The sequence below is a fragment of the Myotis yumanensis genome, unplaced genomic scaffold (assembly GCF_028538775.1).
Source record: "Myotis yumanensis isolate MYYU_CA2020_CCGP unplaced genomic scaffold, mMyoYum1.0.hap1 SCAF_10, whole genome shotgun sequence".
In the NCBI taxonomy this organism is placed as follows: Eukaryota; Metazoa; Chordata; class Mammalia; order Chiroptera; family Vespertilionidae; genus Myotis; species Myotis yumanensis.
The window spans coordinates 66118298-66145087 of record NW_027223761.1 but is presented as its reverse complement, the minus strand read 5'-3'; the positions used below and the strand labels follow the sequence as shown (position 1 = coordinate 66145087).

Here is a 26790-nt window from a genome sequence, read left to right as displayed (position 1 = left end):
AGTAGTGATCAAGACACAGCTTCCATACCCATGACAATAGCACAGTTATATAATCCTGTCATTTTAGGAGTGTGATTCTTGCTACAGACTTGGGTATATCCATAAAGAAAAAACATACAAGTAGGTTGGATGACATTTAGCAGATTAATCAATTGTAAAAAAATATTCAAATGTGAGGGAGTAAACTATTTCATAAATTCCAAATGTACAGATAAAAAAGAGAACATTGAGGTACTGATTTAATGAAATTTGCTGCTTAATGCATAACCATGACTAACCACAGCATGGGGGAGCCTTCTGTTAATGAGGGAAACTTTTGTTGACACAAGTGAGCAACTAATAATGTCTACCTTTAGGGCAGATGAATCTATTATTTCAGTCCTGGTGAACAACAAAACAGAGGGATGAGCAGGAAATGTAATATAATTGCTTCTCTTAAAGGAAAATCTGCTCTCTTTTGAGAGAGAGAATGTCTTCTCTGGCTACATAGCAATGCTTTTTTTTTATGAAGCAGGAAGCCAGGTGTGACATCAAATAAAACCAGCTTGCTCCCTTCCTCTTGGGTTATATTAACTGAATTAATAAGCGGAGTGAGTCTTCTAACTGCATCTCTTTCTTAACACTAATGATTTCAATTTATGAAAAAACATAGCTATTACCTGGAGTTCCTTTTCCACGTGTGACCTAAACTGAACACAGCAAGGATATAGTATTAAATTCTGTTTTCATTGAATTCCAAAAGAAAACAGAGCAACATTCAAGAAAACTAAAGGCTGTAACAAAGTGATGGCTCCAAGACTGGGGGGGGCGGGGGTATTTGGAGGAGCTACACACCCTAAAACTTGAGGGACTACAGGGCAGTGGGAATGAATACGCCCTGAAGCAATAAGATGTAGGTTAGATCCCACATTCTGCATTTAATAGGAAAGTGGTATCATCCAGTTTCCTGATTTCAGTGAGCTGATTTCCCTTTTATACAGCAAGGAAAATAATGCATTCAAGTGTAGTTTTAAAGATTAATAGATGTCTATAAAGAGTTTATTTATTTTCATTTTATTGCCTAAGTTATTTTGTGCTTTCATTGTGTGTGTGTGGCAGTTCACATCCTGTGTCCTTGGGAAGAGAATGCAATCTCACATTTTTAAAGTTGATGTCCTCCCACTAATTTTGTTGAGCCCCGTGACAGACTGTCATTGTTGTGCAGAGCATGTGTAAGCACCACGGAAAATTAACCCAGTTTTCAAGCTACTTCAGTTTCTGTGGACACATGTATTTATACTCCTTTGAGCTGCTGTGCTCAGGGAAACTGAGATTCGTCTAAATCTTGGGACCAGAACCCTCTCCTTGTAATTACTATTTAGCCTTAAAGATGTTCTAGCCGTCAATTTGTGATGACAGCAAATGGAAACTGGATAGTCTCTGATTTCCACTTAATCCTTTTTACCCCACTTTGTAGGACCAGATGATGATCCTTACTTAGCAAACCTTCTTTCAGTAAGGCTAGTGCCATATTGGTTTTATTGGGTTATTTCCTCACACTAAAATTTTAATAAAAAATAAATGAAATTTAATAGACGCAGGAAGGCTCAGCTGCAGCAGTCAAAACCCAATGTAATTCAAATTAGTGAGTATGATCATTTAAAATAATTTCAAAATATCATGAATACTAACAAGCCATCAAGCACGTTAGAAGAGATAAGGCATAGAGGTATGTGATGATTACTTTAGGCTAAATCTTGGTGATCTCAAAATTAGGTTCCAAACTTGATAGACCAAACAGGTTGGCCTTTTCAGTAAGTCCTTAGGACATTAATGATAGGAGCCCAGCCATGCCTTAATTCAAGTGAAATTTTAGTCATGATTGCTTCAAATCCCAGCCTATAGCAACCCTGGTACTATTTACATTTCAGGACAAGGAAACATTAAAGCTGCATCTTGCACCACGTGGATGTGCAGGGTCACAAACCTGGATGTAACAATTATCTCCAGCTGATGATTCTAAAATAAGGCACCACAAATCCTTAAGATGCAAGTCTCATGCTTGGCTATAATAGAACATCTTCTAATGCAGTGGCTCTCAACCTTCCTAATGCCGCGACCCTTTAATACAGTTCCTCATGTTGTGGTGACCCCCATCTCATTGTTACAAATTGAACATAATTAAAGCATAGTGATTAATCACAAAAACAATATGTAATTATATATGTGTTTTCTGATGGTCTTAGGCGACCCCTGTGAAAGGGTCGTTCGACCCCCAAAGGGGTCACGACCCACAGGTTGAGAACCGCTGTTCTAATGGTTACTCCCGGAATCCATGAGGAATGCTTACATATTTTGCAAATGCATTCTGGTTGTTACTTGTAACTAGGATGACTCTAGATCACTGCCCTGCTTTTCTTATGGGTCTCTCTTTGCTAACTATAAACTTGAGGCAACTTCTGCTTCTGCTATGCTACTTTGTGCCTTACAAGGTGTGGATGGGAACTTCCTATATTTTTACAAACTGTAATTGCTGATACCAAGCTTGACCATTTAAGAGAATTTACTTGAAGAGTTGGGCAGGACTGAAGGAAATTGTAACAGCAAACATAGTCAGTGATAATTATTCCAGCCCAAGGTCCTTCACAGGGATTTTTCTTGAGTAACCTTTCTCCTTTTAGTTAATTTCTGTGATGTAGGGGCCAGTGTGTAATCTTATTACTTCAAGGGAAGGGAGTGCAAGTCCCAACCTCTGGGCAGTGGTGGCAGTTGGAAGAGAGAAGGGGTATCAGAGGGTTTTTTTTTTCCTAAAAGGGAGGTAATATACTGGAAAGCAACTCTACTGATAATAATAGCAAATTTTATTGGGATGGCAAGTTTGACTTTTCTTTGGTGTAAAGCATTTCTTTTCAGAGTAGAAGTTTGCTTTGTCATCATATAACAAAATCAGTTTATGTAAACATGACAGATTGTCCTCACAAAGGGACTGAAAAATGTTGGAAAAATTAATTAAGCAGTTTCTCTTCCTTTCTAATCATCAAGACTTCACAAAAATAGCTGTGGTCTAGGATCATGTTGCCCACCCTGTCACTTACTGGAAATTAATTTTACATAATTTGTTTCCATAAGATCCACTCAGCATTTAGATGAAGTTGTTCCTCCTTAACTTTAATAGCCAACAGAGGACCAAGTAAATCTTCAATATTTTGTTATCATCTCATTTTGTAAAGAAATAACATGTGCTCTTTCAAAAAATTATTGGCTGGCTGGTTAATCCAGTGCCCTTAAACCCATGTGAGTGGTTGTTTTGAGTCCTCTGGGTGTGATTGAGAGAGCCCTTGATCTGATCAATGCTGCCATTGTTCCTCTAAGAAACATTTAACTTTTGTTTTCTCCCTGCACCCACCCCTACACACACAAAGACATAACCATCACCACTACCATCTTGTATGAAACTGGCAGATTCAGAATATGTGAAATATCTTACTTTAAATTATAGTGTAGTCCATACTCCACATAACGATATTTTTAGCCACATGAGTGATAACATGAAATTATACTTCTTTTTAAAACGGAGAAAAAAGTCATAGAAATGACAAAGAACTTAAAATTAGACCCCAAAGCCATCACCAGCTATATTTAGCCAATGGGTTTTATTGTTAAATAAGGATAGGTTTTTGTTGGCATGTATTATTTCCAAATCTATAATGTCCTTCTGGCTTTTATTTATAAACCTGAAAGAAAAAAAGTGACAAAAGTCAATGTTCACATATAGCATATTTACATGTACATGTTTCGTGTATATAGTATATAAAAACACAAAGAACAAAAAAATTAAAACTCACTATAAAAGAGTGTATCTGATGGACTGTGCATGGTGTAATAATATAATTCACATTGATAATGATTCTGTTTACAGTACTTTAATAGCTACATGGATTATATTTGGAACAATGAATTGCTTATGTTAATAGTAATTGTAATTTGCTTATTTAAACACCTATCATTGCTAATTTCAGTTTAAGATTATACAACTGAATGGCTTTTATAAAACTTTCCTTGGGGAACAACACATTCATTTTGATATGAAAACTTTTCATACCAGGTTTATTTTAAGCTAACAGGTTTATTTTAAATTAAAAGATAAAGACGTAATTATGAAAAAAATGCCTTGTAAGCAGATGTGCCTAGTTTCAGTAGGGACCCAGTACCATAAGGAATATTTTATTAATTTTGTCCTTTCTACTTTGTTTTTCCTTAAATGCTTTTAAATTGTTTTCATAAGCTATTTATCACAATAATCATATGAGAGGAGTTAAAATGTTTTCTATTTCACAGATGAATGTGTAAAATTATTAATGATTAAATCAGTTCCTCAAAGTAATGCATGCACAGAGGTAGTTGGTGCTCATATATGCACCATTGTTATTTCTATGGACAGATTAGCACAGTATCTGTTATAGACAAGGTGACTCAAAAATATCTCAATAGTGAATAAATTTTTGAAATAGTGAATGAAACTCTAGTCTGCTACTTAGTTGAAGTACAGTCCTCTGGATTTTAGTGACTAATAGGGGTTACGGGGCATAATTGATTTGAGGTTTGCTTGAAAAAAAAATTCTATATCCTGGCCTAGGGCAGTGGTCCTGCTATGACTGTACCAAGGACCATAGACAGATCTATGAGCTTCTTATGTGGGATTAGAATATTGTTCTAGTCCTCAGTTTCTTTGACAATAAAATGTCAATTTAAAAATTGTCTTGCAGAGCTGTGGAATAAAGTAAAGTACATAGACCAGGGTCTATTGCTCCTAGAATGCACTCAATAAATTATAGGCCCTACAAGTTTCAGGTTAATATCAATAATTTATAAAAATGAGTATATTTACTCAACATTTTAAAATCATTCAAATACTAGTCATGATTCCATGGGATTATATAACGCCCTACCCCTTTCACAAATTATAACATTCTTTCAAGGCTTTACATACTTTTATTCTACTTCCCCCCCCCTCTAAATCTGCATTGTAAGATTTATCTGCTTTTAACTTCACCAAGCTGTTGTTTCCTAACCTATAAAGCCTTATTTATGTATTTATTTTGACCTGAATTTACTTTTGTGAACATTGTGTATACAAAATACTGATGTTTGTTCTTTGGGGGAAATACATGTTTTACCTAAATAGTGAGCCTAATTTCAAGAAATATTAACAGAATCTGAGGTAGACATTAGATAGAGAACTATAATGCAAGATAGAATTTGATACGTATAAAACTGGTTGCATAAATGCCATTGGGTTTCAGAGAAGCTGTGCTATATCTATTGCTCTCAAGTCAAGATAGAGTTTTAGAATATAACTAGAATCCTCACCACAAAAGAGATGTTAACTATGTGGCAGGATGGAGGTGTCTGGAGTGCTGTGGTGGTGATAATTTTACACTGTATATATATGTGCCTCAAATCAACATGTTGTGTACCTTACACTTACATAACGTTATATGTCAATTATATCTCAATCTGAAAAATATGGACAGAATTTCAGAAATTGGCCATTTCATCTTGCAAACCTAGGACTTCCTTATCTTTATTTTAAAATGTTCCTCAGGGACTTTTGTTGATGAGCTAAGTTTGGCAATTAACTGCTAGCCAAATTCATGATGTTCTATCCTCGGCTGGACTCATTCCAAGGTGCTAAGAAGAGCTAAGAAGAACTAAGAAAAGAAACAGAGATGTGGGCCTTGTAAAGGAAGAAGAGTGAGTTCACATGTTTCTCAGGAGAGGAGAACTTGTTATGATAGTGGTCTATTAAGTTCCACTTGTTTTTGTAAGCGTACTCCTCAGACTCACATAAAGTGTACATTCTAGAGTTGGCATTTACCAGCTATGTGACTTAGCATAAATCAATTAGAAACTCCAAGACTTTTCTTTTCTATACCATTAAAATGAAACTAATCATGCCCATCTGAAAACACCTGTGATTAGTGAGATAATGCTGTATGATCAGTGATCTGACGTATGGAACATGATGGGTTGCACTTCTACAGCCACTTCAGACTTTCCCACCACTGCCTGTCCAGACTAGCTGGTGGGGCTGGCTTTTCTTCACTGCCTGGATGACGGTGAAGCCTCAAGACGTTCCATGTATTAGTCGGTGTTCTCCAGAGAAACAGAACCAAAAGGAGTGACTTAAGCAACAGAAACTTACTGTCTCACAGTTCGGGATGCTAGAAGTAACCGATGAAGAGGTTGGCACGGTGATTCTTTCTGAGGGCTGCTAGGGAAGACTGTATTGCAGGCCTTTTTCCTTGGCTTGTAGATGGCCTTCTTCTCCCTGTCTTCACACCCTTCCCTCTGCATCTGTCTCTGTGGCCCAGTTTGTTTTTTAAAAAGGATGCCAGTCATTCTGGGTTAGGGCTCACCCTAATGACCTCACTTTAACTTGGTTCTCTCTGTAAACACCCTATCTCCACATAAAGGCACAATCTGAGGTACTGAGGGTTAGAACTTCAACATATGAATTTGGCAGGGGGCCCAACTCAATCCATCACACTGACCTTTCAGTCTCTTCCACTTTCCATTCTAGTCTTACTTCTCTAAAAGTAACTGTTATCCACACCCAGCCAGCATGGCTCAGTGGTTGAGTGTCCACTTTTGAATCAGGAGATAAAGGTTCGATTCCCATTAAGGGCATATGTCTGAGTTATGGGGCATGCAGGAGACAGCTGATCAGTGATTATCTCTCATCATTGATGTTTCTATCTCTCTTTCCCTCTCCTTTCCTTTCTGAAATCAATAAAATATATATAAAAATATATAAAAAAATAAAGTAACCATTATCCTGAATTTAGTGATTTTCATTCCTATCCCTTTTAAAGATTATTTTACCAGATATGTAAGTATAGCAAAAAAAAAATGTTTGTGGACTGTCTATTCGACGCTTCTATGACTCTGCTTCTGTTTTTGTTCATCAGTTTATGTTGTTCATTATATTCCACAAATGAGTGAGATCATGTGATATTTATCTTTCTCTGACTGGCTTATTTCACTTAGCATAATGCTCTCCAGTTCCATCCATGCTGTTGCAAATGGTAAAAATTCCGTCTTTTTTCCACAGCATAGTATTCCATTATGTAGATATACCACAGTTTTTTAATCCACTCATCTGCTAACGGGCTTTGGGGTTAATTCAGTCTTACTATTACAAATATGTTGCAGTAAAATTCCTGGTGTGCAGGGTCAAAACATACTCCAGGATATATACTTAAGAATAGATTTGCAGAATCAGAATTTACACATGGGTCAGTTTTTGATCAGGATGACAGAAGTGCTTCAAATATTATGGAATAAGGAATCTTACAAAATTTTGGGAAGTTCTGGTGAAGTAAACACCTGAAAAGCATCAGAGAAATGTAACTAATCACTTCTGACTGATATAGTTGAAAAAGTTAAAGCTTGTGGGAAACTAGGTATATCTAGCCACCACAGTGGACTTGCGAAGGAGTTTTATATAGAAGTCTATAGGCATTTGTTGGGTTTTCATGGGCATTGCCTCTGAGTTTGCAGCCATAAATCCATAAACTGGGCTGGATGAGGAGTGGAGTAAGAGGACAAACTGGAAACCTGTCACCATTTAGTTTTTCCCTTACAGACTAACCAAAGGACAGGTAAAATTCTCATGTGGCAAACTCTAACAAAACAATACACGGAAGGGGATTCTGAGATTCACATTCACAGATTACTTTTTGAAAGAGTATAACATTACATCAACTTTACTAGATATTCCAAATAATTTTTCAAAGTTCAAATTTATACCTCTCTGGTGGCATGTACATTTCTCTTCTTTTGCATTCTTATTAGCACTTTACTTGTTAGGCTTTTATTATATACTAGAGGCCTGGTGCACGAAATTTGTGCATGGGGTGGTGGGGGGCCCTCGCCTAGCCTGCACCCTCTCACAATCTGGGACCCCTGGCTCCTAACCGGTCACCTGCCTGCCTGCCTGATTACCCCTAACTGCCTCCGCCTCGGCCCCCGCCGCAGCGGCTTTGTCCGGAAGGACATCTAGAATGACATCTGGAAGGTTGTTCGGCTGTCTTGTCTAATTAGCATATTATGCTTTTATTATTATAGATATATGCTATATTTTATTCAGGGTTTGATTTGTGTTTCCTTGATTTTCAGATAGATCAAACAGCTTTCAAATATTTGCTGTGTTTTTGTATTTCCTCTTCTGGAATATGCCTGTTAGTGGCATCTGCCCATTTTTTTTTTTTCTATTTAGCTTATTACCTTTTCTTCCTATATATATTTTTATATACAAACAATGAGTGATATGTGTTACAAACATCATTTCTAATTTTCTTAGGAGTGATATATTTATCTCTTTTTTCTGCTTTGTGCTTTCAATACCTCTGTAATTTCTTTGGTTATTCTGATATTTAAAATGTTTACATACACTTTTCTTAGCAAAATAGTGTTCTTTTAGAGATTAATTTTTTTCTCAAGTAACAATAAGAACTTCAAACTTTCTCATTCTGAGCTTACTTTATGCTTGAAAAGGTTGTAGTGGGAAAGGGGGATGGCTGGATTTTCTGTTCTCTTCCCCCATGTCTTTACCTACTGCACGTTAACCAGCGCTGGCTTCTGATCACCCAGTATTTGACTAGTTAGAAGGTGGAGCAACTTAGGGATAATTAAGAAAGTATCACAGTTTTACTTGTCAAGTCTTATTCTGACTTAACATTGCAGCTTTCTAGGTTTTGTGGGTATTCAGTGCACACTCTCTCTTGATGGTGACTTTGTGGACTTGAACTGTCCTTCCCATGATTCAGATGATGTTTTTGTTTTTGTTTTTATTTTTCTATCTGGCTACTTAGATTTCTTCTCTGAGTCCTTGGGTATCTGGCAGTCCCTCATCTCTACTGTTACATCACTCCTATAATCCTGCATTGGACAGGTGCTAAGAGGGCTCCAGTCAATTTTATCCAATGCCCACTCTGACTCATGAGCAAAATCCATGCATTTGTTGCCCCACTGTTGGTGGACAGAAAGCTTGATCCTATTGCCATTACAGCCCTCTCCCTTTGACTCAGGCTGATAGAACCATTTAAAAAAAAGTTTAGATTCCTCAACAGCACCTGTCAAACTTTATTCCCATGGACTCTTTGGTGGTTGGCTTTTGTTTAGGTTTAAACTAGCAGTGTGCTGGAGCTAGTTCACACCAGTTTGTGAGATTCAATTGTGTGCAACTCTTCTCAACTCCAGTTCAATGACATCGTATTTGTGCATGAAATTGGCCATGGTGGGTATGATGGGTATTGGCAAGGTACACTTTTTTAAGTGTTTCATTTATCAGCCTACCCCTGATTTGGCCAACAGGAAGGACAGGCAGAAGATCAGACTGTATGAAAAAAGGTTATGATACTTCTCTCCTGCCCCCCTTGCTTCAGTGCCCCAATTTTGGAAAACATCTTCTCAGTTCTCCACAGCTCCTACCAGGCAGGCCCACCCCTACAGATTCATCTCTCACAAAGGATATGGTAACATTATTTCATCCCTGACTGTTTAGTCCTAGCGTTTTCTCTGTTGCTTGTCTCTGTACCTTTTACAAGTCCCCTTTGCACTGCCCATGGCTCTCTAACTGGTTCCTTCATTAAATCTCATCTGAACCACCTGGTATGCATTCTGTTTCTTTCCAGGCCTATGAATAATTCATCAATCATGACAGTTTTCCTGAAATTACCCAAATGCAGCCTCAGAATTTTGCTAAATATAGTGCCCCCCAGGCAACTACTACCATTGTATCCGATTTGGCATGCAAGATGAATCTCCTTTAGAATCCATACCCTGGAATATGGAATGCTGGCAGTCAGCCCAATAACCAAGTATAAAGTTCTTTTATAAAGTTATGCATGTTCTTATTTTCACATTGACTAATTGTAAGATTAAAAGCCAAATATTTTGCTTTGGGCTGCCGCTGCTCTCCCTAGTCCAGGCATATGTAACATGGTTTTTTTTGTTTGTTTTGTTTTGTGTGTTTGTTTTTCTTTTTCTTTATTTCAAATCACAATGGTTTTCACTTCACTTGAGAATCTGAGAAACTTCATAGTCTTGACTGGTTCATGTGCTGCCAGATAATTCACCTACTGACATTATGTCACTAGGGGCAGAAAAAAAGAACTTATTTTGACTTAAAAAAAAAATCTAGCTCTGATGAGGGCCATGTTAAGAATGGTAATATTTGCTCTTTCTTCTATAACCAATTAGTCATTAAAAACCACATGGAGCCAAATAAAATTCAAGGTCTAACCCTTTTTCTAATTTTTAACAAGGCCGGGTTTTAGATGATGGGAATGGCATCCTTCAGCAGATTTCCTTTTTAAAGGCTTGTTAACTTGGCAGATGTTAACTGTACACATTTTATTTCTGAAATAAAAACAGGAACAGTACTTTTCTTTACCCAAAGACCATATGTCAAGGGGAAATATTTTATACACTGATTGTCTCAGGAAACTCATTTTCTTTCCATTTTTACTGCCAAATTTATTTGATTGATTCTCAAATCAACATACTTCTATTTGACATGCTATCTTTTGAAATAATGCTCTCCCATTAACTTCATAACAATTAAATACAGCCTGAAATAATAGTAATAATTAGTTTTTTCTAGAGATGGGGGTAAAGTTTCCTTATTTCAACTCAGGGACCATAGTTAGGTATAGAACACTCTCCTGATTTCTGCTGTTTCATGTTTAGCGGCGTTAAGACTTAAATAGAAAATGGGTCTCTGAGACTCAAAGTCAAGCCAAAGTCAAAATTGTAGCACTTATTCTAGTATATACTTTGCAAATGCATATCAGTGCATTTCAATGATCATTGTTAGAGATAAATATCACAAAACAAAGACTCTGCATTTTTCTATTCTCACTTAAAATCTCCATCTTCAAAACATAAAATCAGTAGTTTTATCTTTGCTACACATTCTATCAATTACTTCTGAACTGTAATTTAGCTTTATGGGCATAAGGGGCATCCAATTGATAAGTAGTATACACATATGAGACATTAATCTATTTGGCCCTCCTAGAAAATTCAACCTGCCAGATTTGCGGATTGTGAAAGTCTATATTCAATATTTATATCAACATTTACAACTATATAGATTAATAAATGTTCTACATGTTCATATCATACTGTATAATATTGGCCTTTACACTATTAAATTAACATTGTTTTAAATGTTAACTGAGATTAGATAGCTCCCTTTTAAAGAATACTGTGACTAGTTAGTTTGTATTTCAAACCCTGATTAGTATTCCAAACAGGTTTCCTCTTCACGAACTACTTGTCCCAAAGAAAGCCTCTCAGGAACCATTAACCATCTCATAAGCTATAATATACCTACATTTTTCCTGATCATTCCAAGTGTTTACCCATCCATAAGTTTATAAATATTATTTTATCATTTGGAAATGTCTTCACCTCTTATAGCATTTTATTTTCTACTCATCCTAAAAATGTATCTTTAAATTAAAATCATACTTAGGTTCTTTAATTCTTTAGAATGAGTTTATTCCTTTGAATTCTCATATTGTGAAAAGAGTACTATTCCAATAGCACATGATACTGTGAATTTTCACACATCTTTTCCATAAACAAATCTATTGTCTCTAGAGTGTAGGGTCTTATGGTATTCTCTGGATTTTCTTACATAGTAATAAAATGTAACAAGTACTCAGTAAATGTTAGTTTAGTGAATTATTGAATGCATGACCTGCTTTTGTCAAGTTATTGGGATTTAGGGATTTATATTAATGATCTCCCCTCAAGAAAACAGCCAATGATTCCTCTTCAAATATTGGTTATGATAGGATCCTGGGCATTTAACCTATAGGGTTCAATAAAAAATAATTTTCTTATCTTTCAGAGCATATAGAGTAGGAAAGTGTTAAATCATAATTGGTAAATGTACCTCTGCAGATTTCATTCTAATAAATTATTAATTAGACCCAAAACTCATTATAAAATTCTTGATATGCAGCCGTATCAAATTCAGTGCCTGCCCACCCATGGCAGGCACTGGCCCAGAAGGCTGCCACAGAAACACTATGGTGCATGGGCCCTGGTCCCCTCTGCTGGGCCTCAGGGTTAAGTTTGGCTACAGACATCAAGGAGAGAAAAAAATAAAATAAAATTCTTTACAGGGATTCAGAAAAACAGAGCTTCAGAATGAGTAGTTCATATTAAGCATAATTCTTTCCACAGTCAATGTTTTAAAAGATCCTAACAGAACATTGTTCTAAAAATGGCTTTTTCTGTTCTATTATCTCTTTTGGAAAAGGTACACCGTTGGGCACTATTGGTGGAATTGCAAATTGGTGCAGCCACTATGGGAAACAGTATGAAGGTTTCTAAAAAAATTAAAGAACTATCTTAATGTTGCAGAAGAAAGACCAGAGAAAAACCAAGCCACGCTTAGAGAAAGGGAGTTACATTTTATTATTAAATTCTGTGCAGGCCCAGAGAAAAATGTGTCTTTCAAATTCTGGTTCCCCCACATGGAGGAAACTCTCTTTATTTACACTTTTTTCAGTCCTTTATCTCCCAAATTTGGAATGAGACTTCCAGGCCTTCTGAGAAAGAAGGCCTGTGTGCTGGGAAGGGGCCATGAGACCTTATCTCAAGGCCTTGCCTGGTGTCAGCACTGACAACTCTGTCTGGGGCATAGTTTACAGCCTCTCTGGAGTGGGAGTAGTCTTATTTTCCTTATTATTTAAGACAGAAGCCAGAATAGCAGGGTTAAAATTTCAAACAGCAGTTTATATATGAGATGGATGCTTCATTATGATCCAGCAATTTCATTTTGGGTATATTTCTATATATTCAAAGAAATTCAAAACACTAATTCAAAAAGATATACATACATCCCTATGTTCATTGCAGCATTATTTACAATAGCCAAGACATGAAGGCAATCTAAGGCAACCATTGGTAGATGGTTGGATAAAGAAGTGGTACATATGTACAATGCAATATTAATTGGCCATAAAAATAATGAAATCTTACCATTTGCTACAATATGGATGAACCTAGAAGGTATTATGCTAGGTGAATAAGTCAGACAGAGAAAGACAAATACCATATGATTTCTTTATATGTGGAAAGAATCTAATCTAATCTAATAAAAGAGAAACATGGTAATTATCATATGACCGCTACCCTTCCCATTGGCTAATCAGCATATCCTTATGCAAATTAACTGTCAGCCAAGATGGCGGCCGGCAGCCAGGCAGCTGGAAGCGAACATGAGGCTTGCTTGCTTCAGTGACTGCAGACTCCAACGTTCCCCGCCTGACTTGCTGGCCTCTGAGCTGGCAGTTTGAAACATTCTAACAAATATAGAAGCTAAACAAAACCCCAGAAACCAGCTTTCAGACGGCTGGGATCTCAGAGCTGGAGTTATACATTGTTTCTATTATAGAACGCAAACAAACCAGCAGCAGAAGCCTCAGAGCTAGAGCCAGAGCTAAAGCTGGCCCAGAATTTAAAAAAAAAAAAGAAAAAAAGGAGCGGTTGGGAGCTTCAGTCAACTGCCAGCAGGAAAATGGCACTCAGCCCCTCACCCAGACTGGCCAGGCACCCCAGTGGGGACCCCCACCCTGAAGGTTGTGTGACCAGCTGCAAACAGCCATCATCCCCTCATCCAGGATGGCCAGGCACCCCAGTGGGGACCACCACCCTGATCCAGGACACCCTTCAGGGCAAACCAGCCGGCCCCCAGGCCTCTATCCTATATAGTAAAAGGGTAATATGCCTCCCAGCACCAGGATCAGTGGAGCCGCGAGGCCTCCTGGCACCAGATCAGCGTGACAGGGGGCAGCGCCCAAACCCCCTGATCGCCCTGCGGCTCTGTGTGTGACAGGGTGCGGTGCCCCAACCCCCCCCCCCTCCACAGGCCCTGCTCTGTGTGTGACAGGGTAGAGCCATAACCTCCCCATCGGCCCTGCCCTGAGTGTGACAGTGGCTGCGCCCCAACCCCCTGATCGGCCCTGCTCTGTGGGTGATAGACGGCGGTGCCCCAACCCCCACCCCCCCGACGGGCCCTGCTCTGTGTGTGACAGGGTAGAGCCATAACCTCCCCATCGGCCCTGCCCTAAGTGTGACAGTGGCGGCGCCCCAACCCCCTGATCGGCCCTGCTCTGTGTGTGACAGGGGGCGGTGCCCTAACTCCCCTATCGGCCCTACTCTGTGCGTGACAGGGGGGAGCTCCCCAACCCCCTGATGGGCCCTGCTCTGTGCGTGACAGGGGGTGGCGCCGCAACCTCCCCATCGACCCTGCCTTGAGTGTGACAGGGGGCGGTGCCCCAACCCCCCAATCGGCTCCACCTTGAGCATGACTGAGGGTGGCATCGCAACCTCCCAACCCGCCCTGCTCTGTGCATGATGGGGCAGCGCCCCAACTCCCCACTCAGCCCTGCTCTGAGCCCGACCAGGGGCTGCACCTAGGGATTGGGCCTGCCCTCTGCCACCCAGGAGCAGGCCTAAGCCAGCAGGTCGTTATCTCCTGAGGGGTCCCAGACTGGGAGAGGGCACAGGCTGGGCTGAGGGACCCCCCCCCCTCCAGTGCACAAATTTTTGTGCACCGGGCCTCTAGTCCTATATAAGAAAAGGCCAATATGCAAATCGACCAAATGGAGGAATGACTGGTCTCTATGACATGCACTGACCACCAGGGGGCAGATGCTCAATGCAGGAGCTGCCCCCTGGTGGTCAATGCACTCCCACAGGGAGAGCGCTGATCAGCCAGAAGCCCTGAGCTAAGCTCACTGATGGTGAGTGCAGCAGCGGAGGCGGGAGCCCCTCTCACCTCTGCATCAGTGCTAAGGATGTCCTCAATCAGACATCCCTCAAGGGAGGGCTCCCGGACCGCAAGAGGGTGTAGGCAGGGCTGAGGGACACCCCCCCCCCCCCCCGCACCCCGAGTGCACAAATTTTGTGCACCAGGCCTCTAGTAAACAAAATGATGGGACAAACAAAAGAGCATAGATACAGAGAACAAACTGATGGTTGCCAGATGGGAGGAAGGGTTGAGAGGTTGGGTGAAAAAGGTGAAGGGATTAAGAGGAACAGATTGTTAGTTACAAAATAGTCACAGGGATGTCAAGAACAGTTTAGGGAACATAGTCTATAATATTGTAATAACTATGCGTGGCCCCAGGTGGGTAGTAGACTCATGGGGGAGGATCACTTTGTTGGTTACATAAATGTCTAACTGGTATGCTGTACACCTGAAGCTAATATAATATTGAGTCTCAACTCTAATTGAAAAATTAAAAAAAGAAAAAGTAGAACCTGCATCTTACTTAATATTATCATCCTTACCTAAAACAATTTTTTTTATCACTGTTAAAATAATCTTAGATACAAGACTATTAGCTTTGATGACATACACCTGTGAATTCAAGATATTAGCTGTGTTGGAATGATAGAGATTGCTGGGAAACCTAACATCCCTGGACAGGTAAGTCAAGTAGCAACTCAGAAACATTTCAGATGAAACAAACATAAACGTTGTAATTAAAGTTGTTTTTGTAAGGAATATATCTTCCCTAAGCCTGAAAAAAATCCTTTAATGTTAATAAGAAACTCTACACTTAATTGCTGTGACTAACTGCATTCAGGTAGGATGAAGCCAATGGTATGATTAATCGAAACCAAACTAAATTCTGAAAAGCTGACTAAAGGCATCCAAGTAGTAAAGAGCAATAAGGATGCATCTAAAATTCTGGGGAGGAGACAAACTTTCAGAGGTAGGCTGAGAATTGGCAGACATTTTCTCTTGGGGCCATTTTTCATTTTTTAGTGCTAATAAAGGCTATTGATCTGGTTTGCAATGGGGAAACAGAATCCAGCAGTGCTCTGAAATGTTTTGTGTTCATGGAGTGACATAGTAGACAAGTGAGGGATTTCAGACATGGCCAGTCTCCCGAGACCTTTGCTAAAGTTTGAGCTATAAAACTGACTAGAGAATAAACCAAAAGTTTCTCGATATGGTCTGTCCCATACAGTAGTCACTAGCCACGTGTGACTAGCTAACACTTTAAGGTGGCTAAATTGAGATGTGCTGTAAGAAAAATACACACAACATTTTTAAAGACAGTACAAGAAATAAAGGAATATAAAATATCTCAATTCTTCTTATATTAATTATAAGTTGAAATAATAATCTTTTTCATGTCTTGGATTGGATAAAAATATACAATTAAAATTAAACTTGTTTCTATTTTACTTTTTGTGTGAAAATTAAAGTATAGTTGGCATACAATATTATATTAGTTTAGGCGTACAACACAGTGATTCTATATTTGTGTATCTTACAACGTGCTCACCACACTAAGTCTAGTAATGATCTGTCACAGTATAAACTGAATTGTTGTCTCTATTCCCCTTTGTTTTCTACCCATAACTCCACTCCCTCTCCCCTCTGGCAATCATAGGTTTGCTGTCTTTTTACTGTCCAGAATGGTAAAAACAATGTCTTCCTCCTCTCAGGCAAAGGTCAGGCAGGCTTACTGTCTATGCCAGTGGTTCTCAACCTTCTGGCCCTTTAAATACAGTTCCTCCTGTGGTGACCCAACCATAAAATTATTTGCGTTGCTACTTCATAACTGTAATGTTGCTACTGTTATGAATCGTAATGTAAATATCTGATATGCAGGATGGTCTTAGGTGACCCCTGTGAAAGGGTCATTCGACCGCCAAAGGGGTCACGACCCACAGGTTGAGAACCGCTGGTCTATGTGGTTTCTAAACTCTGTATTCCTCAGCTGTAAGGCGAACGTATTGCACGTGCAGGATTCCCTGGGCCTCCCTATTCACCCCTTGGGACGGGGCACCATGTGGAAGCAGTGCACACATGATGCTCATGCTGCTTGCGTTGCCACGAGGAATAAAGTTCTTAGACCCAATTTTCTGTGTCTTCTGCCAGCATCCATGAAAATATGGAAGGCTCATGTGTTACCTTGTAAGTAGGGTAAAATATCGAGCCCTTCACAATTAAGAATACTTTTATTTTTTAACATTTCTGTGTCTTTCTAGTTAAAGTCTGACATATAAAATATTTTGAACTGAATGACAATTAAGATATAACAAAAACATACTAATGGGAAGAAATGCTTAGAAGGAAATTTATAAATTAGAAGAGAAAAAGGTCTGAAAAAATAGTAACTTAAACTACCATATCAAGATGCTTGGGAAAAGAGCTGTAAGTCAAACAAATAAAATAGATTGACAGAAATAATAAGAGCAAAAGCATATGAAATAAAGGTAATCAACATATTCTGGAGTTAGTTCTTAGAATTAGTAAAGGTAATAAACCTCTTTCAAGGCTGATAAAAAATGAGTGGACTCACTATTAATCTGTAAAATGTGAAATAGTACATCTCTACAGATAGTATAGACATAAGGAAGATAAAATAAGATATTATGAATAATATATCCAGGTAATCTTAACATTTGTTACACTTTTTGTAATTGCCAAAAAGCTAAAATCTACTCAGTGTCCATGAACAGTGGAATGGATCAACAAAATACCAAACAGCAATATGAGAGTGATTGGCGTACAACTAACCACATGCAAAAATATGGCTGAATCTCACAAATATAAAAAGCCAAGCACAAATATGCGCATACTATATTTCTCCATATAACGTACTAAAAAGGCAAAATAGTTTCATGCTATAAGTTATGATAGTTGTTATCTGGGGATGTTGAAAACTGGAGGATGAGATGGGGATTGGTTTTATGATGCTGAGTTGAGTCTTGATTACACAGGCGTGTTGGTATGTCCAGTTTCAGAAAATTTATCAGGCTGTTTACTTAAGATAGTTTTAGATTTCAGAATGAATAAAGAAAAACATCTCATTATCAAGGGACATGAAATTTAATGCAAATACAAAATAAACAGGATAATGATACTTGAAAGTATTCTACAATTCTCCATGAGTAATTATAAAAACACTAACTTGAAAATAAGATTTACTTTTTTAGAGGACTTTTAGGTTTACATAAAAATTGAGCAGGGAACACAGAAGTGTCCTATGTACCCCTTACATCCACACATGCAGGCTCCCTCACTTTCAACATCTTGGTTACAATCTATGAACCTACATGGACACATCATTATTACTCAAAGTCCATAGTGTATATTAGAGTTTGTTCTTGGTGGTATATAATCTAGGGGTTTTTGACAGATGTATAATTACATGTACCCCCCATTATAATATCATATGAAATAGATTTACTGCCCTAAAATACTCTGTGCTCTGACTATTTGACCATTCCTTCCTCCCCCTTAACCCCTGGCAGCCACTAATCTTTTATTTATTTTTTTCTTTCTTTGGAAGGACAGAAGGAGAGAACCTCCTCTCCAGGATTCTCTAAGGTACTCCTTTGGAATCTCCTCCCTTCCTTACCGCCCTCTCTTGTTTTTTCACTGTCTATTCTCCCCCTTATCTGGGAAACATTGGAGTGCTCCAATATTTTTACTTCTTGGTTTGCATCCTCTATGTGATCCTGCCACTGGGTTTCAAGTCGGCCTAAAAGTGCCAATGGCTCTCTAATCTTGATCTCTCACTTGGATGTTCACAGAAGGGCCTCATACCCAACTTGTACCAAATTACACCACTTGTCCTTGTAGATTTTGTCAGCTCAGTTGGGAGGCTCCCAGCTGCTCAAGTCAGAAGGGAGGGCAGTTTCATTGACACAATTTTATCTCAAGGTCTTGTGGATTCAACTTCCCAAGTCCCTTCCCTGGGTGTACGTTTGTGTCTTCACATCCAGTCTTGGGTCTCTAACAGCCACTCTGTGCTTCTCCACACTCCTGTGTGAGAAGTATCAGTCTCCAAAAGGTGCTCACCTTTGGTCCAAAATAGGATGAGGTTGAGGGTGCCCCCTATGAGCTCACTGCTATTGAACTATCGCTGTAAACTGTATTAGTTCTTAATAAGCGCTGTAACATTTGTAAGGCTTCCCAAAATTACCACAAACTGGTAGCTTAAAGCAACAGACCTTTATTCCCTTACAGTCTGGAGGCCAGAAGCCTAAAATCGAGGTGTGGGCATACTGTACTCTCTCTGTGGCCCCAGGGGAAAATGCTCATCTTGTCTCTTCCGTCTCCTGGTGGCTGTCAGCACTTTTTTTTTCTTTTTACCCATTTATCCACTTCTCCCAGCCTCTACCAACCACCAATCTGTTCTCTGGATCTATGACTATGAGCTCTTTACATCACTGATCTTTTTACTGTCTCTATAGTTCATTCTTTTCCAGAATGATATGTTGTTGGAATCACACAGTCTGTAGACTTTTCAGATTGACTTCTTTCCCTTAGTAATATGCATTCCAGTTCCTCCATGTCTTTGCATTTCTTTACAGCTCATTTCCTTTCATGCTACACTGTCTGGATGTACCTCGGTTTATCATTGTTTCTTTTGAAGGATATCTTGGTTGCTTCTAAGTTTTGGCAATGATAGATAAAGCTGCTATAAACATCTCCATGCAGGTTTTTGTGGGGACATGTTTTGATTCATTTGGGTATCAATTGTTGGATCATATAGTAAGTCCACCTTCAATTTTGTAAAAAAAAACACACACAAAATTACCAAACTGCTTTCTAAAGTAGCTGTACCATTTTGTATTCCCACCAGCAATGAATCAGAGTTCTTGTCACTCCCCACCCACTTCAGTGTTTGGTGTTGTCATTGTTCTGGATATTGGAGATTCTAATAGATGTGCATTAGCACCTCTTATAACTTCCATTTCCCTCATGGTGTACGATACGGAGCGTCTCTTCATATGTTGTCATCTATATGCACTCTTTGGTAAATGTCTGTTCGGATCTTTTACCTCTTTCTTTATTGGGTTGTTTGTTTTTTTATTGTTGAGTTTTGAATCCTTATTCTATGTTGGATAAGGGTTTTTTAATCTTAGTAAATGTTGCATGTCTTTTGCAAATATTTTATCCTCACCTGTGGCTTGTGTCTTCATTATTTTGAGAGTATGCTTTGGAAGGAAACACTTTTCATGTCATTTGAATGGATTTTCTTTCCAGTTTTTTAACCATTTGCTAATCTCTGGAAACCAGTAGATTCAGTTACTGTATGTGAAGCATTTTTACATTGCCTAGATCAGTGGTTGGAAAACTGCGACTCAGCAAACCACGGCTCGCGAGCCACATGAGGCTCTTTGGCTCCTTGAGTGTGGCTCTTCCACAAAATACCAACTTCTGCGCATGGGCCACGAAGTTTCAATAGCACTGTATGTGCGCGCCTGCACGTGGTGTTTTGTGGAAGAGCCACACTGAAGGGGCCAAAGAGCCGAATGTGGCTTGCGAGCCGTGGTTTGCCGACCACTGGCCTAGATAACTGGGGAATTTCAGCAGCTACCATGATACAGTTATTTGGAATTAATCATCCTACAGTTTTGCAATATTACTTACCCTATTAATGTTTTTGAAAAAAGTTTAGAAGGGTATTGAACACTTCTTCTGTGCCAACAGTGTGTTGAATTCTAGAAATACATGACTCATATTTCTCATTAACACTTTGTTATTATACTCATTTTACAGAATATAAAACTGAGGCATAGATAGGTTAGGTCTTTTGACAAAGTTCTTAGAACTAATAAATAGAAGAGGCAGGGTCTGATTGAGACAGTACAATAGCAAAGTTCACTCCATCTACTATCTCCTATTTCCATGCTGATGCACCAACCATCCGCAAAAAAAGAAAAATGGTTATTTGCCACAATGTTACACACTCTTATCTGCTAGAAACTCTTACCTTTAAAAATTACCTAATTTTGTTATTTTTCAAAATACAAATAATTGTTTATTCTTGAAAAAAGTTCAGGTAGGTCAAAAGGAAAATGAATGCAAAACCATTGCACCCTTGGTTGTACAAGCTTTGAGATATTTTTCTACTCAGCAGGACCTATTTATTGCACAGTCTGAACTGAGTGAGGGAGAAGCATAATTGTTTTTCTCCAACCCTGCCTTTAATTACTCTATTGAATATCCCTTTCTGGGCTTTAGTGATATTTTGGGTAGATCTCTCTGCTTTGTAGTCATTTAAGTGAAATCCAATCCAGTTTTCCCAATTCACTGACTTGGTCTCTGAACTATTTGAAAAGTTTGCTTTTCCTGTCCTCTAAGCCAGCTGTTCTCAACCTGTGGGTCGTGACCCCTTTGGGGGTCGAATGACCCTTTCACAGGGGTCGCCTAAGACCATCGGAAAGCACATATATTATTACATATTGTTTTTGTGATTAATCACTATGCTTTAATTATGTTCAATTTGTAACAATGAAATTGGGGGTCACCATAACATGAGGAACTGTATTAAAGGGTCGCGGCATTAGGAAGGTTGAGAACCACTGCTAAGCTTATGCTTGGCCTTTGGCACAAGGAATCGATGCTGGGACAAAGGGTAGATGTAGTCTTTTATTCTACTTACACACCTCACTTTTCTGCATCCTTTGGATCGCCGTTTCTCCTCTAGAATGGTATGGACTAGGCCAGTGATGGTGAACCTTTTGAGCTCAGCGTGTCAGCATTTTGAAAAACCCTAACTTAACTCTGGTGCCGTATCACATATAGAAATTTTTTGATATTTGCAAGCATAGTAAAACAAAGACTTATATTTTTGATATTTATTTTATATATTTAAATGCCATTTAACAAAGAAAAATGAACCAAAAAAATGAGTTCGTGTGTCACCTCTGACACGCGTGTCATAGGTTCGCCATCACTGGACTAGGAGAAGGCGTGAACAAATGTATGAAACGTTTTCTATTTACTCTTTGTATAACTTTTTGCCTTTATTTTTGATGCCCTCTGTGCCCAGGCATTTACATGTTGGGTCTTCCCTAGGGCTCTTATGTCAGTTTTTGAGAACACTTCCTAGTTGAGAGAGACAATGTATTGACCTCCTCTGTTGTTTACTTTTTCTAACTTCTGGAATTCATTGGCCCTACAATAAGCCCATTTGGGTTGGAGATTGGCAAGGCGGATAGAACCAGTCTGCCTTTCCATTTACTCTTGGAAGCTGAAGCATCCTTACCAAATCAGAGGAGCAAGAAAATGGTCTGATTTCTACCTCTCTCTTTGTCTTCTGTCTCCAGAATTTTTTTTCTTATTAAATATATGTACTTAGAGGTATTAATGCCCTCCAGGCAAAGACCAGCAGAGATACAAGTTGTGTCATTATTCATGGCAGCAAGGGAGGATGTATACCATGGGGGAAAGGTGGGAATCTAAGTAAGAATGTGTTACAAAGGGCTTATTGTATTTGGGTCTGTGGTAGATGATTTTGTGGAGGGTTTAAAGAAACAGGGTTTGCTCTGTAACATATGCTGTCAGCAAGTAGAGGTAATTCTAAGACTGGGTGCTTAATAAATCTTATCTAGAAAGAGAGAAGACTAAAGTGAGGCTAACGCTATAATTGGTAAAGATGTAACTGTCCCTCATATTAGCTAAGGTATGGACTGTTTGGGTGTCTGTTTGTTTTTTGTCTTAGACAGTGTTTGTGTTGTCTGTGTTCAATGATAACCATGAAGTCATCTTACTCTTTTATTGATCTATCACCATGACAGTATTTTTGTGTGGTATTGATGTTCTGTGATATAAGTTTACAGAGAGCACCAAAGCCTAGCTGTGAGTGTCAGGCTAGCTTCTAGCAGCACCAAAATTTAACTGATTCACCAGGCCAGGTGTCTGCTTGTTAATGTCTTCTTTTTCAGAGGACAGATCAGCAAGTTCAAAGTCAAACGTGGACTTAACCAGAAAATAATCTACCAGTTACTCTTCCTGGCAGAGTTTTTTGTTCTCTTTGAGTAAATCCCTGCCAGCTCTCCTCCTTTGCTCATTGGAAGGTCATGGTAATTCTCAACTTTCTAAAGTTCACGTATATAGTCAAATAAGCTTAATAAAGGGATGGTGGAGACCGCATTTTTCAGCCTTATAGCCAGTACTCTAGGCATGTGTCTAATCACTTTGTTCAGCTACTCTCTTTGAAATGTCAGTTAAATACCATTTATTCTCCAAGGCTTGAGATAATTCTTTAGAATTGACGTAATTCTAAGATAATAGGAATAGATTCACTCAACTGCCTACTAAATATTTAACAAAACATATCTTTCTAAAACAATATTGTATAAGATGTTTAATAAAAAATACTTCATGCACATCTTTCCACATACAAAGAAAACATCCTCACAAACTTGGGGAATACATTTCTTGATATAAGTCATTTTAAAGGAATAAAGGCCTTTGAATTTACATTATCTTACTAGTAGCACTATTTTATGTTTTATCTCAATAAAATGGTTAGAAACTGTGTAAGACCCTTGACATGAATTGAATCTGCCAAAATTATACTTTTTCCATATTTTGAATCAGTTGTATCACCAAAAGTAACATTATTGAATTATTATGTTATAGCTCCCCAAAGAAATGGTTTTGCAGAATTAAAGTTCAGTATTAAGGAAATGATTTTTATAGATGTCCAAAAAGGAAAACTGTTGTTGAATGGAATCCTGAATTCCAGACTTAACTATCCAGCTGCCTGTTTGACAATTCTATTTGAATTTCTAATATACACCCCAAGTTAAATTATGTTCAAAACTGAACTCTTCTCCCCCCTCCTAAACCTGTTCATCCTACCTTCTCTATGTCAATAAATGCCAATTCCAATCTTCCAGTTACTGAAGTCAAAACCCAGGAGTCTTTCTTGACTCCTCTTTCTTTCTGAAAGTCCACGTAAAATCAGCAAATTCTCTGGATGCTTATTCCCCCTCCCCCCATCCCCAAACCCTGTCCAGAGTCTTTTATTCTGTTCCATGCCTCCATACCTCTGAATCTATTTTGCTTATCAGTTTATTTTGTTCTTTAGATTTCACCTACAAGTGAAATCACTTGATATTTGTCTTTCTCTGACTGGCTTATTTCGCTTAGCATAATCATCTCCAGGTCCATCCATGCTGTCTCAAAGGATAAGAGATCCTCCTTTTTAATAGCTGCATAGTATTCCATCGTGTAAATTTACCACAGTTATATTTATCTACTCATCTGCTGAAGGGCACCTAGGCTGTTTCCTGATCTTAGCTATCATAAATAATGCTGCTATGAACATAGGGGTGCATGTATTCTTTCTGATTGGTGTTTCAGGATTCTTAGGATGTATTCCCAGGAATGGGATTGCTGGGTCAAAAAGCAGATCCATTCTTAATATTTTGAGGAATCTCTATACTGTTTTCCACAGTGTCTGTACCAGTCTGCATTCCCACCAGCACTGTACTAGGGTTCCCCTTTCTCCACATTCTCACCAGCACTTGTTTGTTGTCATTGTCATTTTTATTTGCATCTCTCTGATTATTAGTGACTTTGAGCATTTTTTCATGTGTCTATTGGCCATGATTTTAAGGGTGAGAGAAACATTTATGTGAGAGAGAAACATTAATTGGCTACCTCCTGCACATGCCCCAATTGGGAATCAAACCTCCAACCTAGATATGTACGTTCACTGGGAATTGAGCCCACAGCCCTTGAGTTTATGGAATGATACTCCAACCAATTGAGCCATACTGGCCAGGAATGTTGTTGTTGTTATTATTATTCATATTATTATTATTATTTACTCATTTAGGCTTAAATACTCCTTTCTAAGCTCTTATTCATAAGCAATCAAGGATGTTCCTGATCCTACTTTATATTAAGTAGAAACCTAATCCTGTCATGTCTTTCTTTGGCCTTAGTTCCCTTAGTACTTTGTTGAGAATGTTGAAAATCAAGAATAATTATTATGTTGAATTAAAGTGTTATTTTCTCACAAAACTGGGCCATGGCATTCAGAAAACCTGAAACAATATCCCCTTTCCTAGTAAGGTCACTAAAGAGAAAGTCATGTAAGAAGGAAGGGAAAAGCTATATATGACTATTATTTTTGGAGATTGTGTTCACACATCAAAGTAGAGAACTACAATAACAGAAGAAAAGGAAAAACTAGCCCAATATCCAAACTTGAGTCTCTGCCTTTACAATGTCTATTGAATGAAAAGTCAAATATTTAGGGCCAACAGAAAAGGAGAAAGAGGATAGGGTTATACAGTGTAGGCCACGTTATTTCTATGAGGTTTTGTATCTGTATTATTAATTAGAATCCAATTAATAATATTAGCATTCCTCTTCTTTTGGATAGATTAAAAGATGAGGAAAAACCAAAGGACTTTTTTTTTCCTTAGAGGTCAAGGAACCCCTATTATATGCGACAAAATATTTTCTGTAGCAATAAAGAGATCACGTAATCTGATATATTTTTACATATGAGGAATAGAATGTTCATCAAAGATATGCCATTAAATGGCATACACTAAATGAATCATTTTTGAGGACAAGAAAAAAGCAAATTGCATTGAGGTTGTCTAAGAAAAATAGGAGGAACTACAACTTCTGATTTGACTAATAGAGTGTTCCATGTCCAGAAATACATTGCTTTAATCCATCTAGGCTGCTGTAACAAAATTACATAGACTGGGTGGATTATAAACAATAGATATTTATTTCTCACAGTTCTGGAGGCTGCAAAGTCCAAGCTCAAGATGTTGGTATATATAGTGTCTTGGGAGGACCCACTTCTGGTTCATGGATAGCTATCTTTTTGCTATGACATCACATAACAGAAGGGATAAGGGAACTTCAGTGTCTTCTTTTATGAGCCCACTAATTCCATTCAAGAGGGCTTCACCCTCATGATTTAATTACCCCACAAAGGCCTGACCTCCAAATGTTATTACATTGGGGATTGGTTTCGACATATAAATCTGTGGGGACAGAAACATTCAGGCTATAGCATATATACAGGGGAAATTAAATGTAAATTCAGTGTCACCTCAATGTAAATGGAAATTTTAATATGAGCTTGAAATCCCAGAGAAGACAAGGGACTCACAATGATAATGAGGAATCGAGTCTTAGCCCTTTCACGGTGCAGTAACTGAAAAATAAAGCAGTATCTGTGCATTGCAGAGCAGGCGAGTATTAATACTCTTACTAAAGCCATCTGTATGGGGAATGCTTTTCTTCTTTTTCATTTTGTTTCATTTTATATGTGAGCTACAAGACTTGTAGTGTTACTTAGTGGCTTCTTCACTGGAACTAAGAACAAACACATACACATTATTCTAGTTTATATAAATCACTTGGTTTCTATTTACTTTGACATCCATTTTTAAATTGCCTTCTTGATTTTTTTTGGTTTAATTCCAGGTGTATTGATCTGTATTTCCCTCTTACTGTCATTTATCTTTTGGGTGTTTGCCTTTTGGACGTGTGTATACAAAGGCAGCCATTTTTAACCCTCTCTGGAGCATTTTTACTCACAATTGTCTTTCCGAATCAATGGCTTTAACTATCTCCAAATCTCCTCTGAAAATCTATTTTATTTCTATTAACTTTGTAACTCTCTTTAGTGTAATATTAAGGAATCCTGGAAGTAGCTGACGAAACATAATTTCAGAAGAGCTATACGATGACTTTATTAATGAACAACTCAGAAGGAGAATAGAGTTTCATCAATTCATGGTAGAGTATTATTATTTTATTATGTAATGGGTCCCTGAATTGGCAGAGTTGAGGAGCAAAATAATTATAAGCATTTTAGGGTATTATCAGATTTAATTTTTTGAAACATTCTGAAGCCAGTATGTAAACTGCTAGTGGGAAGGGCTTCTGACTTTATTTTACGCTATCAAAATACGAGA

The 26790-nt window shown here is 38.3% G+C and overlaps 1 non-coding gene across 1 annotated transcript; it reads left to right on the top strand.

Moving 5' to 3' along the window:
• The first annotated feature begins 12014 nt into the window (after positions 1–12014).
• Positions 12015–12148, top strand: LOC139019116 (small nucleolar RNA SNORA5). Its single transcript, XR_011473016.1, has one exon. It is a non-coding gene; the product is annotated as a small nucleolar RNA SNORA5 (small nucleolar RNA).
• The last annotated feature ends 14642 nt before the right edge of the window (positions 12149–26790 follow it).